The 15,442-nt window shown below is 43.8% G+C and overlaps 1 long non-coding RNA gene across 1 annotated transcript in view; it reads left to right on the top strand.

The window, feature by feature from the left end:
* The first annotated feature begins 239 nt into the window (after window positions 1-239).
* Window positions 240-15,442, top strand: part of LOC116515009 — a 30,603-nt gene continuing 15,400 nt past the window's right edge. The window contains exons 1-3 of the long non-coding RNA XR_004256176.1: window positions 240-324; window positions 7,260-7,337; window positions 14,057-14,203. This is a non-coding gene — a long non-coding RNA (uncharacterized LOC116515009). The remainder of the gene's footprint in view (window positions 325-7,259; window positions 7,338-14,056; window positions 14,204-15,442) is intronic.

Genomic DNA, 15,442 nt, shown 5'->3' with positions numbered 1-15,442 from the left:
CTACATTCTGAAGGCAGATCACAGTCTGCCTAATGTGTTGTATTTCTCTCAGGAGAAAATGATTAAGGGCTGCAAGGATAACAAAATTCATTTCAGAAGGGTACTTTGTGACCTCCATTCCCTTTCACTGTGGGATTCCTCTGAAAAGTAGTGTTTTAGTATAGTACATAGTAAGATAGCCTGAATAAAAAGGGATACAGAAAATTGCTGATATCCCTTTTCATATTTCATTAAGACAATTTTCTTTCTTCAACATCTGACAGGATTTGCAAATTTCCAGTCCTTCCTTGCTCATGTGGATGGCAGATTCTCTCACTTTGCCAGGTACAGAATCCCCCCCCCCAAAAAAAAGTTTTCCCTTGTATGTGTGATATTTGTATGTATTACTGTTTTATAATGTAGCTTTTCTTCAGAAACTTCTTTATTATAATTTTTTTTATTTTTATTACACAGACAACACATACACACAACAATGAAAAAAAAACACAACCCCCCCCATCATCACATACAGCATGTCGTTTGGTTACAGATGTTTTAACATTTATCATTCTTATACATTTATTATTTCATTTAATAGGTTATAATATACAGTTTGGGTTGCTTTGTTTACCATCCCTTCCTCCACCTTATTTTCCCTTTCTTTTCTCCCTCCCTCCCTTCTCTACTTTCTTCCTTATTCTTCAGAAACTTCTTGATCTGTAAATGTTTTTCACATTTGTTAATCACAACGCAAAGTATAAAGTGACTATTTTTTAAATCTTCAGTTAATTAGCCTGACTTTCTTTTTAGTAATTAGTAATTTAGTAATTTAATAAATTTGTATGCCGCCCAATCCCGTAGGACTCTGGGCGGCTTACAGAAACAAGATAAAAGTTAAAAATAAAAAAGATACAATTTTAAAAACAACACACCATACATTCCGTCTAGGTGGGGCTGGACCTTGTTCAACAGCCCCAGGCCTGTCGGAACAGCCAGGTTTTAGTGGCTTTTCGGAAGGCCGAGAGAGTGGAAAGGGTCCGGATCTCTATGGGTAGATCGTTCCACAGGGCCGGAGCAGCTACAGAGAAGGCCCTCCCCCAAGAGGCCGCCAGCCGGCATTGTCCGGCCGATGGTACCCAGAGGAGGCCCAACCTGTGAGATCTTATTGGTCGTTGGGAGGTATTAGATTTTAAAAAAAATCTAATAAGTTTATTATACCTCGCTTGTTTTTTTCCTTTAAAACTCAGAGCAATATATAACGTTCTATTTCCAATTTTATTTTTACAATAACTTTGTGAAAGTTATTTTCATACATGTACATAAACTTGATAAAGAGGGAGTATCCAGCCTATACAGTAATCATCTACCTGAGCTTCGTCTTTGAGGGGGACCATAAATGGATCATGCAATTAAAGTCTAATATTCCACACTAGCTTTCTGGGGGTTTTCCCACACTGCAGTGTTGCAGAAATGAGACCAGACCAGCTTTTTGTCGAAGAGAAAGGTTTATTGCACAAAGTTCAGCAGCGAAAGCTCAAGCAGAATCTGAACCCCGAAGGGCAGTTTGTTACAGGTTTTTATACTTTATCAGGCAGTATATTGATCATTCTCAAAACAATTGTTTACCGACAGTGTTTTTGCTACTTCTTCTGCCATTTCTACAAATAAATTATTAGCCTTTGTGCTTATAGAGAGTGGGCTATTATCTAGTTTCCTCAAATTGTCGTACACAGACCAGCCCAAGGATCTAATTTGCCCATCGTAGATTCTCTCTATTCTTACAGTAAGGTAAGTCAGAGGATCTGCCCCTCTCCCATCAATTCCAAATCCATAGGCCTTTAAGAGCGGATGGGTCCTGTATACTTCCAACTTAACCAGGTTGCTATCCTTAACCCTGGTGAAGTTGCCTAATCCCGGACACCCCTGATATTCCCCCCCCCCCCCGGTATACTCACACAAACATTTCCATCCTGCACATTGCAGCAAACCTGCACAAGGTAACCATTTCGTATGTCTGGCTATAATCCAGGTGGTGTCAGTTTTACACAGATACTTATGATCGTGTTTGTATGCATCCTTCCTTCCAGGAGTCGGATCCACATCCCACTCTACCTGTTTTGCCTGTTTCGTCTATGGCCATGCAAGCACTGAACTCCAATACTATCCTTTCCATTCCTTGTTTAGGGACAGTGGTGTGATTTACTTATTCATACAGACCCTCTATCTTTCCATCATAGATTTGCCCAAACCTGGTATATAAAGTAACATTTAGCATTTCCAGGATTTCAGGTTTGTAGCAGGTTTCCTTACCCCCTATAGTACATAGAGCCGAGGTGGCGCAGTGGTTAAATGCAGCATTGCGGGCTACTTCAGCTGACTGCAGTTCTGCAGTTCGGCTGTTCAAATCTCACCGGCTCAGGGTTGACTCAGCCTTCCATCCTTCCGAGGTGGATAAAATGAGGACCCGGATTGTTGGGGGCAATATGCTGACTCTGTAAACCGCTTAGAGAGGGCTGAAAGCCCTATGAAGTGGTATATAAGTCTAACTGCTATTGCTATAACGTATACATGGTTCCATTTCTCTGGCAAGTTTTTCCCGTTGGTTTACAATCTCTTGGGGCTTGGGTGTGATAGACTAAAGTGGTTACGGTAGCTGGACCTTGTTTTGCCTGGGTGATACATTGTTGGCAATTGTCAGATCCTCGTTTGGGGATTTTCTGTTGTTATGGCTTCTCGGCGCCTTTGTTTTCCAGGAGTGCCTTGATACCAAGCAGGGGCTACTAAAGATGGTTGTTTCTGGACCTTACGCCCAACCCCTCTTCAACTGGAAAGGGCTAATTATCTGCCCAATTACAAGGGAAGGGGGTTGGCCACAATCCAAGGCCACTAGGGGTAGACCAGAGGACGTCAGAAGGTGATTACATAGCTCAACTCTGAATAACCTTAGCAATAGCAGCAATAGCAGTTAGACTTGTATACCGCTTCATAGGGCTTTCAGCCCCCTCTAAGCGGTTTACAGAGTCAGCATATTGCCCCCAACAACAATCCGGGTCCTCATTTTACCCACCTCGGAAGGATGGAAGGCTGAGTCAACCCTGAGCCAGTGAGATTTGAACAGCCGAACTGCAGAACTGCAGTCAGCTGAAGTAGCCTGCAGTGCTGCATTTAACCACTGCGCCACCTCGGCTCTTCCTATATGTTTACACACTTCTGAGTTCCCGGGCCCAATTTCCATGCACATTATGGACACATGGCTGGGGCCATCTCTCTTCCCAATATGCTGGGTCTAACCTAAGTGTTTTGTTAGTTTCATTGTCCACCCTCCCTATTGGTTTACTGAGAGCAATTCCATGGCTAGGACCCCATTCCCATAAGTTTTCAATATACACGTCACCCAACTGTAGTTTACATTCTAGTACCATAATTAATAATATCAATCTTGGCTCCATTCTTCTGCCATGCGTAAAGCATCAGCTTCCAGAGTGATCCAGCAGAGCGTCTTTGACACTGTGCGCAGGGAACCTATTGCCGGTAAGGTTGAGCAGAGTATCCTTTCAGGCGCAAACAAGAAAATCTACTACAATTTTTTTTCTTTTCTACTGCTACTGAAAGGGAAAGTCATTTGCGCTTAAGCCGGAGGACCAAGGGTTTATCAGTGGATTGTGCTTCCCACTGGACGGGGTCACTTTGAGCTGATCTTTTCAATCTGGTCCAATGGATCCACGATTTGAATTCCAGAGTTTTTACTGCCAGGGGAGAACACATGACTACAGTATATCGCCCTTTCCATTTAGCTTTTAGAGGTTCATTTTTCCAATGCTTTACCCATACTCTGTCCCCTGGCTTAAAGGGATGGCATTTGGTAGCAAGTAAAGGTGGTATTTGTTCTCCTACATATTTCTTTATGACCTCTAATTGCGTATTCAACCCCTGCAATTGTTTGATTAATTCCCTATTACCTATTCCCCCCTTATGGGATAATTTTGACATATATATATATAGGAAGTGGTGTTTCAGAACAGTATTCCCTAATTGATATATTGTGGGCTTAAGAATTGGTCTCCCTAAAACACTTCCTGAGACCCCTTGGATTTGAATTTGTCTGCCCCTTGGTGGTGCAATTGGCTTATTCACCACCGAACAGCTAGCCCCTGTATCTAAAAGGAAGGTTGTTTCTGTATTCCCCACCCGTATCTTAACCAAGGGCTGGGGGGGGGGTTGTTCCTCTGAGCCCTGTCCCCTTCAGTTAGACCAATTCATCTCTGCTAATCCTACCATCTCTCCTGCCTCCTGTAGTAGCATTCCTCTTCTGTCTGTCTCATATCGTCCCCTTTCTCTGAATCCATGTCCTCTAAATCCTCGTCCCCTAGAGCCAGGGGAAGGCAATGCCCTGCCTCTTCCCCTGAACGTCCCGCAATTCCGGGATCCCAAACACCATGGGCATTCCCATTGCCAATGTCCCTCTTCTTTACAGAGAGCACATTGATTGGATCCGAGTGTGACCCCTCCTATGGCTGCTGCTAAAAGTTCCACTCCCCCCACTGCATTCTATTGTCTTTCTCCCTTTTCTCAACCTTATCTTAGTTTACATATCAGGCAGTTGTGTTAGCCATTAAGGCACAGGCTCTCCTCTCATTTATATCTGCTACAGTCTCATTCGGAAATCTTTCTTTTAGTATTTTCTCTTTCGCTGTCCTCCACTTTTCCTTATCTTTGGGGCTGAGCAATGTCCCTAACAGCTGGCCAATATCACCCCAAGTCGGGGGATGGGTCTGCATGATGGTTTGAACCAGCTCGATCACCTCTCTTGGTTTTTGGGAAAACGGACCATAGTGCTGTTTCCAATTAAGGAGTTCAGTCGTGGTGAATGGAGTATATTGGAAAATTAACACCAGTTGGGTTTGGTTTTGTGCATTTAAGACCCTTTGATCCACCTGCCTAAGTGGAGACATTAAGGTGATTTGGTCTGCCTTACTTCTAGTCCTTCCTGAAATTGGGGATTCTAGACCTGCGCTGGACTCAGTCTCTGTCTTCAGTGGGGCTGACGCCTCTTTCTGTTTTGGCCTGACTGGGTCTTCCTTCAGGATCAGCACTTCCAGGGGTGGCTGATGTATTGGGGGTAGCGGGGGACACTCGTCTTCCTCCTGCCTTCCTGTTAAGATCGTGGCTGCCCCCTTTGTTGTGAGTAAAGTTTTCTTCCTCTGGGAAAACTCTAGGGTGCGATTTACACATACTCTCAGCATTTCGGTTTTGTACTTTTTAAGCCAATCAGGACTTTTTCTGACTGCAATTTGCCATTGATCTATATATTGATATTGATCTGGATGGCCAATCTCTGGGTCGGTTACGATCTGATGAACTAGGCTTATAATTCGAGGATCTAGGGTCCCTTCTGATGGCCACCCTACACCGAAAGTGGGCCATTCCAAGTCATAAAGCTTCCTCAGCTTAGACGGGGTTGCTGGGGGTTCCCATAATCTCCACCATACACCCTTTTAAATTCTTCAGCATACACTGGAGAGGTGTCCTTGGGACACTGACTCCCCCACTCATGTTCTAAAAACACTACCACTGACCTGCAGTGCCGGACACTCAACGGTCACTCAACAGGAACTGCAGTGGTTTAACTTCCCACACAACCTAACACAGACTTCTTTAGGATTGACGTCCCGAGTCCAGGGCAGTGATCAGGCACCCTCTTCTACTCTCAAGCGGAGTAGGTACACAACACTACATTATACTCACCTGCCAGCAGGTTTTCCTCGCCCTCTTGTCCTGGCCAGGATTCGTTCAGATTCTCTCCTTTCCCTTTTCACACAAAGGGTCCTTGGACTGACTGGAGGTGCCCTCCATGGCGGAAGGCATCCTTTCCCCATTCCTCCAAAGCAAAGAGCCACATGGCACCTGAGGTACCCGGGGCTCGGATCCTTTCACCAGCACGGGGTCTTAGTCATCCGGAGTGAAAGATCGCCCGGTAGTCCTTTCGTGTGTCGCCAGAAATGTTGCAGAAATGAGACCAGACCAGCTTTTTGTCGGAGGGAAAGGTTTATTGCATAAGGTTCAGCAGCGATAGCTCAAGCAGAATCTGAACCCCAGAGGGGAGTTTTACAGGTTTTTATACTTTATCAGGCAGTATATTGATCATTCTCCTAAATACACATTCTTCCCGTGTCACGTATGCCTTGTACACATTAACCCTAGTGACAGGATATCTCGATTGCCTTATGAGGATAGAATCTTACCAAGTTCCTGCCTAGACCTAGTCAGGTAGATAAGGTATTCAATCCACTGTGCAATGGATAAGGCTTTGGGCATTCTTGTCCAGCTTAACCTTACCTATATGTTAACTTTACTTTAGCAGCCTTCAGCTGCTTCTCTCTCCTACAAGAACTGGCTAGAAATAAAGCCTCTTAGGGAAGTCCTTTCAGGATCTCAATCCTTTCCCCCACTATGGTCACAGTGTTAACCAGGTGTTCTGTCCAGACTATGGGATTAAATGTGGCCCCCATTTGGTGAATTTCCCTGCTTCTTTTCCCCATCCCTGCCAGAAAAACAAGTGCCAAATGTTGCCCCTTCTTGGGCATGTCTTTTGAGGAATAGTGTTCTTTCTAGAGCTAAAAAGAGAAACTTGTCAGTGTAATCCAGTTAAAAGACAAAATGAAATCCACAGTATATTTTAATATATAGATGAGTGAACATTTTGCTCATATGCAAACATGACTCCATAAAAAAAGCAGCAAAATATTTATGAACTTGAATTCTTTATTTAACTGATGTTTTTTTCTCAACTGAAATCAAAAGGCCAAATTCAGAATCCAAGAACTATAACTAATTTTCAAATAGTTGCACTAGCATCACTGCAGTGGTGCCATTTATTTTAAATGATGAATTGTACCAAGATTTTGGAGATACATTTTATCACATTTGCCAGAGTTGAAAAAGAATCGTGATTTTGAAAGAGAAATGGAGAAGCAGAAGACTTCTTTTAAAAGTTTACAGAACGCGCCTGTCTGTTTCAAGGCAAAAACAGGAGCTGTAGCACCTGAACCAATACATGATTTATTATTTATTGAGCCAAAAAGATTTCATTATTTGTTGAGCTGCTGTAATGTCAGAAAATGTTAATGAACATTAAAGTCTTAGCATAACAAGAAAGAGGATGCAATTTACTGTTGATGGAAACTTTTAAAAATGGTTCTGCTCCTGTGGCTTTTAATAACAGATTGACATGCCAAAATTGAGCTGACCAGATTTTTCCTATCACTTTATCTCAATACCAGGAGAATCAACTTTCAGATTGCAGTTAAAGCTACAGGACATCTTTTTAACAGAAAGAGGAGGCAACCAATTCTAGTTGGGTAAGGATGGGGAAGGGGGGTGAGAACACAGTTTACTGTGAATGATGTCTCCAATCCTCTGTAACAGCAATGAGAAACACACTGAGGATTAATCATGCTTGATATTGTTATGTGACAGGAACATAGAAGCAATTAAAAATGGCAATTACAAATACTTTTACGCTATATCTGCCTCAGTATTTTTCTAGTGCTATCAGTCCAGAAAGAAATCCACTGTACCACTAAGGCAATACTGGATGCAAAATAAGCTGCCTATTTTTTAGTAGAATCGAGGGTGGGGTTACGCGAGGGTTTTGTCACAGCCTGATTGGTCCATAGACTGATGGAAATTTCTTTAATATTCCTCCTTTGTCATTGGCTCCCAGTTTCCTCTCAGTCTTTTGGTCCAAGCACTGCTTTGGCTCTTAGGTAGGAAAATTATTATAAATTCATTATAATTGACTATTTGATTTGATTGATTGGATTCCCTAAAATTCTAAATTATATCAGCTGCGGCCCCAGGGGCAGCCTTTTCTGCTTCGTGTGGCTAAAGAGAGCCCTTTGGGGCACCGCCCTCCTACTCCGGGGGCCAGGAGCCCTGCTCTAATCCCGGGGCCAGCGGGGTTAACGGGCTTCAAAGCGCAGCTCCCGGGAGCTTGCTGAGAGCCGCAAAATTTAAAAAGAGACTCTGTGGCTTTTTTTCCAGCACTGAGAACTTCTTCGGAGCGCATGGAGATTCCCCAATGCGCCGTCCTCCTTAGCTCGGATTGCTGCCTTCTGCCACACTGTCCCAAGTCAGCAGGGGGCTACGGCAATTAAAGGACAAGCCATTGCTCTTAAAAGGCAAGCTGCAGCCGCTCCAGACTTCTCAGCAGTGTAATCAGAGGCTCCGGCGGCCATTTTAAACAGTGCCAGGTGCAGAAGGCTGTTTGAAGAACTGCATGGTTGCCCCCAGTCTCCTGCATCATGGTCACTAATCAAGGCCAGCAGGACATTGGCCTGAACACAGATCCACAGCTCCCGTAGGCCCAGGCACTGGTGGAACCTACAGTGGCCTTTGAATCCAGACACATGAGTGTTGTGATGGCAGCAAGATCTGAGCCTCCTCAGGCCCCACTAGAGGCCTCTAAGGAAGGCAGGGAAAACCAAACAGATAGGCTCAGAACCAGGGCCACGGCCTCCAAGCCTATGGTGGCTCAGTGCCCTTCGAGAGCTGCAACAAGGGATGAACTTAGGAGACAGAGGGCTCTGGAGAAGACCATAGCCAGGGCAGAAAAGCAGGCCCAGACCACCAGGCCCTGTTTGGCCAGCAGATCCAGATCCCCTCTCAGACCCTCATCCACCCATTCGGGCTCTCCCCCTAGAGGTTTCAGCCCTTCTTCCCCTTCAGTCTCCCCTTCTAGATCCCATAGGTATTCCAGGCAAGGAGTTTCCCCTTCTATTTCCCCGAAAGTCATTGGGGATGGGGATGCAGACCCTTTGGAGGGCCCTACCATACCTCTGCAGGGTTAGCCCCCCAGGATCCACCATTACCAGGCCCATCGCAGGAGGATCTTGAAGACCTAGATCTCCTGCCTGAAAGTATTAAATGACTCATTTCTACAGCCATCTCACGAGGCTTCGCCAGCATGTCCCAGAGAGACAGGGCCCCTCACCCTGGCAGGACCCTGGGGAGCAACATAGGCAGCAACATCTCAGGCCCCCATCCCCCTCCATGGTCAGCAAAGGTTCCATTTTGGGGGAGGACAATCATTACGACATGGGCTTCTCAGAGGATGAGGATTCAGTTCCTCCAGATCCCCCTGCCTTTCCGGGTCTCTTTCCACCAGCCATGTTTAAAACTCTGTTACAAAAGGCCAGGAAAACCACTAAGATTGGAACTGGGGATCCGATGGTCTGGCTATGTTTTCTAACACCGCGGCGAACAAGGAGGAGATTCCTGCTCCTCCCCTGTTCCTTGAGGTAGTAAAGAACCAGTGGGCCCGTCCTTCCACCTTTTCCAATCTGGGCAGCAGCGATCACTGCTTCTACAATATAGAGCAGGCCTTTGCCCAGGCCCTGCAATTGTCAGCAATCAATACCCCAGTAGCAGCTCTGGTTGCCTCCCCCTCTGTAGTCTCTGGGGATGCAGCTGATAAGATGAAGCCAGAGGACAAGCGTGCGGAAGAACTTTAACGCTTCTGCCTGGGCAATCAAATCAGCAGCGGTGGCTTCTTACTTTAGCTGCACGACTGTTATGTGGCTCTGTCAACTCCAGGACTGTATTCTGATCCAGAATGAGCGGCTGCATCAAGACATAACTAAAATCATAGCCACCTCTCAATTCTCAGCCAATGCAACCCTGGATGCTGTTAAATTTGCCTCCAGTGCTCTAGCCATGTCAGTAACCTCCAGGCGTTTGTTGTGGTTGCACAGTTGGCAGATGGACAGCAAGGCCAAATGGAATTTGGCGGCGGCTCCTTACACAGGGGCTAATCTTTTTGGGCTCTAGATCCTATCTTAATAGAAAATAAGGATAAGAAGAAGGTCCTTCCATCCAATGCCAAAAAGTCAGACTCTCGTCCTGCCCCCTATCGTAGGCCCTCTTATAGGGCACCCAAGCACGATCACCAGCAGAGATACAACTCCTTTAGATCAGACAGACAGTTCCAAAGCCCGTCTTACCAGGACCGTAGCAAAAAGCAGGGTCAGTCTAGGCGGTCCTTTCGCGGAGGGGGCGGCCGTCTCTTCCGCAGGGGGAAATGACTCCAACTCTTCCCATAGGCGGCCGCCTGGCACACTTTGCAGACCAGTGGGACTGGATCACCATGGACGCCTGGGTCAGATCCACCATCAGGCTCGGCCTGCAGCTGGAGTTTCTCTCCACTACCTCCCCCCGAAGCTCTTCAGAACATTCCCTCCCTCCCGGGACCTGGAACGCTGCTAGTTAATGGATTTGGCTATAACTCATCTCCTCGACCTTCAGGTGGTGGAAGCTGTTCCATCAGCAGAACGCGGGTTGGGCCATTACTCCAAACTGTTTGTGAAGAGCTCTGGGGGCTGGAGGGCAATTCTGGATCTCAAGCGCCTGAACCAATATCTAGTTTACAGGCACTTCAAAATGTCGTCCCTCAGATCCATCCTCCAGGGGATCTGTCGGGGGGATTACTTGGCCTTGGTAGACCTAACAGAGGCCTACCTTGACATTCCAATTCTGCCAGCCCACCGCAGGTAGATTCTTCTGTTCTTTAATTTAAATTAGCTTGAATTTTTAGGCGGACTGTTTTTCTCTGAATAATAAAATAATAATCTTACCAGCTGGAAACACTTTCGACATTCTTTAGGGCTATCTGCAGTTTCAGTTAGCCTTATGGCTAATCCAGAAGTCACTGGCAAAGGAGGTTATTTTCAGTTCCCCAGAGACTTTGCGAATGTCTCTGGGACCACTGGATCTCCTCCTACCTTTCACTGTCTCTCCGGGACAGCTTGGGTCCAAAAAGGGACCGTCCAAGTGCTTCGGAATAGAGGAGTTTCAGGAGTAGCCTGAAAGTCCATCTTCTCACTGCTAAGCCCCGCCTTCTTCCCAAGTTGATGCTTCTTACGTTTCATGTTCCCCTGTCTTTGCAGTTTTAGATTTTTCCCCCTCCATGGCAACATTAGCAATCAGACATCCCAAACATTTAATGTGGCCATACCATAAACTCTATTAGTACTCTGAAAAGTCCTCAGCTCTTCCTCCTTTGCTTGTTAAGTGCCATCCAACCTGAACATCTCATTGGGACTCTTGGCATACATTCCTGGTGTTCCTTTCCCATCCTTCCCAGGAGCATCTCAGCATGGCAGAACTTGGTGGGGAGGGGTAGATCAAACCCAGTGGTGGGTTTCAAATTTTTTTAGATCTTCTGTAGGTGTGGCCTGCTTTATGGGAGTGGCTTGCTGGCCATGTGACTGGGTGGGAGTGGCTTGTCAGCCACGTGACTAGGTGGGTGTGGCCAACTTGTAAAATGTGGTGAAACTCACTTAATAACTTAGCAACCAAAATGTTGGCTCAGGAACTCTGGCATTTGAAGCATGCAAGTATTAAAGCTGTCAAGTTACAAGACCCTTGCACCCCTAACTCTTCAGAAAAAAACCCCAGGGGTGTTCAAACCTGACAGCTTTAAGACTTGTGGACTTCAACTCCCAGAATTCCTCCTCCAGTCATGTTGGCTCAGGAACTCTGGCATTGAAGTGTGCAAGTCTTAAAACCGACAAGTTACAAGACCCTTGCACCCCTAACCCTTTAGAAAAAAAACCCAGGGGTGTTCAAACTTGACAGCTTTAAGACTTGTAGACTTCAACTCCCAGAATTCCTCCTCTTGCTCTTCATCTTGATGATGTGCGGATGGGTGGGGGCAGGGAGCTGGAACCGGTTCTAAACAGTACTGTAGATTTGTGGAACCTCTTCTATAGAAGAGGTTAGAACTGGCAGGAACCCACCCCTGATCAAACCTGACTTTTTCTCGCAAGTTAGAAAGACTAGCAGCCTTGTGCGAGCATTCTTAAAAGTAAATATCCAAACACATGAGCAAAGAGAGGGTCACATAGACTAGCTTCATCTCAGCATTTCATATAATTCCTCCCATGGGTCTTCCTAGATGCTGTCAAGACCTTGCTGCATACACTGTGGCATAGCTGAAGGACCCTTCCTTGTACACTTGTGCAATATACATGCAGATACAAGGTGGAAGGGTATGTCATGAACAACAGTATTCAGTGTAATCCTGCTGCCAGCTTATATAGTCAGGCAATTTCTCTTAAGAAACTCTGTCCATTTAAGTTCTACCAGAGTAGGGCCTTTCATGTCTGCCCAAGAGTTCTTTATATTATTTTGTTACATTGGCAACAAAGATGGATGTATCTTGAAGTACTCATACGCAAACTCTGCCTGTTCATATCACTGTTTAAATAGAGTCATTAATGTATTCAGATGTTAATATCACATTCAGATCTGGATATGTTAATAAGACTCTGTTTAAACCATGGTATGAACCAGAGGTGGTATTCAGCAGGTTCTGACCAGTTCTGGAGAATCGGTAGTGGAAATTTTGAGTAGTTTGGAGAACCAGTATATGCTGCCTCCGACTGGCCACACCCCCATCTATTCTCTGCCTCCCGAGTCCCAGCTGATCAGGAGGGAATGGGTATTTTGCAGTGACCTTTCCTGGAGTGGGGAGGGAATGGAGATTTTACAGTATCGTTCCAGATTTTACAGTATCCTTCCCCTGCCATGCCCACGAAGCCGTGTCCACGGATCCAGTAGTAATTTTTTTAAAATCCCACCACTGGTATGAACATGCAGAGTTTGAGGCATGAATACTTCAAGATGCATCCATCTTTGTTGCCAATGCAACAAAAAATATTCGTCAGTCCTGAGAAGGTTTGGGGTTAACAATACTTTAGAAATTTGGACCTGACAGATAATAAGGTGAATTCTCTATATGTTAGGAAATGCTGCACTGCATACAAATGTCATATTTACTGGGAATTGGTGGGATTTCTGCATAGAAGATAAATACAAGATTTCTTTAAGATACCACAATGGGTTTCACAAACACTAATACAAAATTCAAGGGTGTTATCAATGTGCTTGCCTTCTAAAGGAAAAAAAAGCATTTTTAAAGAGTCTAGAAATGTACTAATGTGGAAGAGAAATAAATTTCTTAACATCTCCAAAGAAGAAAAAATATAAAATATATAACCAGAAGTTTCCCCTTTGTGCAAAGTTTCAGTTATAGCCATCTATATCAATATAACTAAAGGCAATGTGAGGACATCTCCAAATGTGGCATATGTGACATGCACAGCGTGACAGCTGAGCATGGTGGCAGTGTGCAACGAGGCACACAAAATGGAAGAAATAAAGGAATGAGGAACTGAAGGACTAATTTATTACTTTCCTATACTTTTACATTAACTGCCATCATAGGCATATACATATTTCCCTCTTTATTTTTCTCTTTATTTTTTCCTCTTCCTTTTGAGGAGTACAGACTATTTCATTTCAACACTACCCACAAGAGGAGCTCAGGACTAGCAATTTCAAATATTATTTCAGCATTATCTTCAAGTGATTAAAACCTTCCATAAATCCAATATTCATTAAAAATCTATTTTGATTATCTTTTTAAAGCTAAAAATAAGGTTTTTGAATTTTTTTTAAAGAAAAAGGGGAAATAGTAAAAATGTAAGATTAAAATATTTTTTTACATTTCTAAATCTTTAAGGGACATTTTTTTTTTAAAAAAAGAAGGAACTCAAAATCTAATAAGTTATACAAAATAATACAATATTAGAAATACTGCGAGAGAAGGAGAGAAGGAGAGAAGAAAGGAGGGAGGGAAGGGGGAAGGAGGGAGGGAAGGAAGGAGGGAAGGAGAGTAGGAAAGAAGAAACAAGGGAAGGAAAGAGGGAGGGAGGGAAGAAGAAGTAGGACCGTTCTAAGATAAGATGGATCTATGGGATGGTAAGAAAGCAATTTTCAAGTATATTGTCAACTGTAGGGAAAAAAATTGTTATAAATACATATTATTAATAACAGTGATGAGATCATATAATTGTGAATGTATATATGAAATTGATAAATTAAAAAATTAATTAAAAAAATAAAAGAAATACTGCTCAAAAGAATTTCCTTTCACAATAAATGCCAGCTGAGCAAAATTGTTTAAAATATGAGTGTTTTACTGTTTTTACTAATATTCACATTCGCTCTATTTCAGCATTACTGTAAGAAATCCCATACCGTCCCTGCTTTTGCTCTGGACAGGTGGTCTATGACAAAGCACTGGGTTGTAGCTGTCAATCACCTTTCCTTTCCCCGGAACTATGGATCACCAAAAGCAAATGCAGGAGATGCTGTCGGCAAGGTAAAAGGGTAAAATGAAATTTTAAACAGACTAAGTAATAGGGGAAATTTTAAAAAACTGCTCCCTTCAATCTTTCATTCACTTGCTAATAAGATGGATGAAATACACCTTTTAAACAAATGCAATTCTGATTTTTACACGCATCTGCCCTATGCTTTATTGAATCCTGGCTAAACAAGGAATTTGATGATGACAGCATGCACATACCAGGGTTTCATATACTTAGAGCAGACAGGATTGCAGAATCATTAGGTAAAAAGAAGGGAGGAGGCTTGTTTGTGTGTGTGTGTGTGTGTGTGTGTGTGTGTGTGTATGTATGTATGTATGTGTGTGTGTATATATATAGTGTCACAACCCCTGGTAAGCCCCAATTATGGGAGGAAGCTAACTGCTTCCATCATCTGTCAATCGGCTCGTCACAAGAGTCCATCACGACAGAAACCCAATATTTTTACTGTTGCCTTTTGTTATATTTGTGTTTTTTTATTTGTGCTGATTTATTTATTTATCAGCACAAATAAACACACACACACACGTACAGATATATATATCAACAACAATTGGTCTCAGGATATAACTATAATACATAAATTCTGTGATGAAAATTTAGAGCTTTACTTATCAACTGCAAACATTTTTATTCTTCACAAGAGTTTTCCTCATTTCTCCTAATTGCTGTGTAAGTGCCTCTACAAGCTTGTGTAAACAAGGCATTACAAACTCTAGATGATCAGATTATGGAGGCTGAAGCCAAATATCCAGATTCACTGGCCATTATTCTAGGTGATTTCAACAAAGGCAACTTAAGGAAAGAGTTTCCAAAATATTTTCGGCATGTCAATTGTCCCACCAGAGGAAAGAATACTTTAGACCAGTCGTGGGTACCTACTGGTTTGGCCTGGTTCGGCCAAATTGGTAGTGGTTTGGCGGCCTGGATTGTTAGAACCGGCAGCGACCCAGACCTGCTATGCCCCTGGCAGCAAAAGGAAGCTACTCTGAAAAGCTAAGGAATAGTTCTCAACAAATAAACCAGCAAACATGTGGAAAACTCTTAAAAATATCACCGGTTACGGCAAACCTCCTTCCCAGGCTGATGGAAATCAACAACTGACAGATGTTTTACTGCAGGTTTGAAAGGAAACTACAGCCACCTATCTCCACAGCCCCCATCCCAGACTGATCTCATCCCATTGGGTTCACAACCTCTGGTGATCACAGAAAAGGAAGTGAAAGATGTAT

This window comes from Thamnophis elegans, chromosome 11, assembly GCF_009769535.1.
Source record: "Thamnophis elegans isolate rThaEle1 chromosome 11, rThaEle1.pri, whole genome shotgun sequence".
Lineage (NCBI taxonomy): Eukaryota > Metazoa > Chordata > Lepidosauria > Squamata > Colubridae > Thamnophis > Thamnophis elegans.
This window is presented reverse-complemented; position numbering and strand designations above follow the sequence as displayed.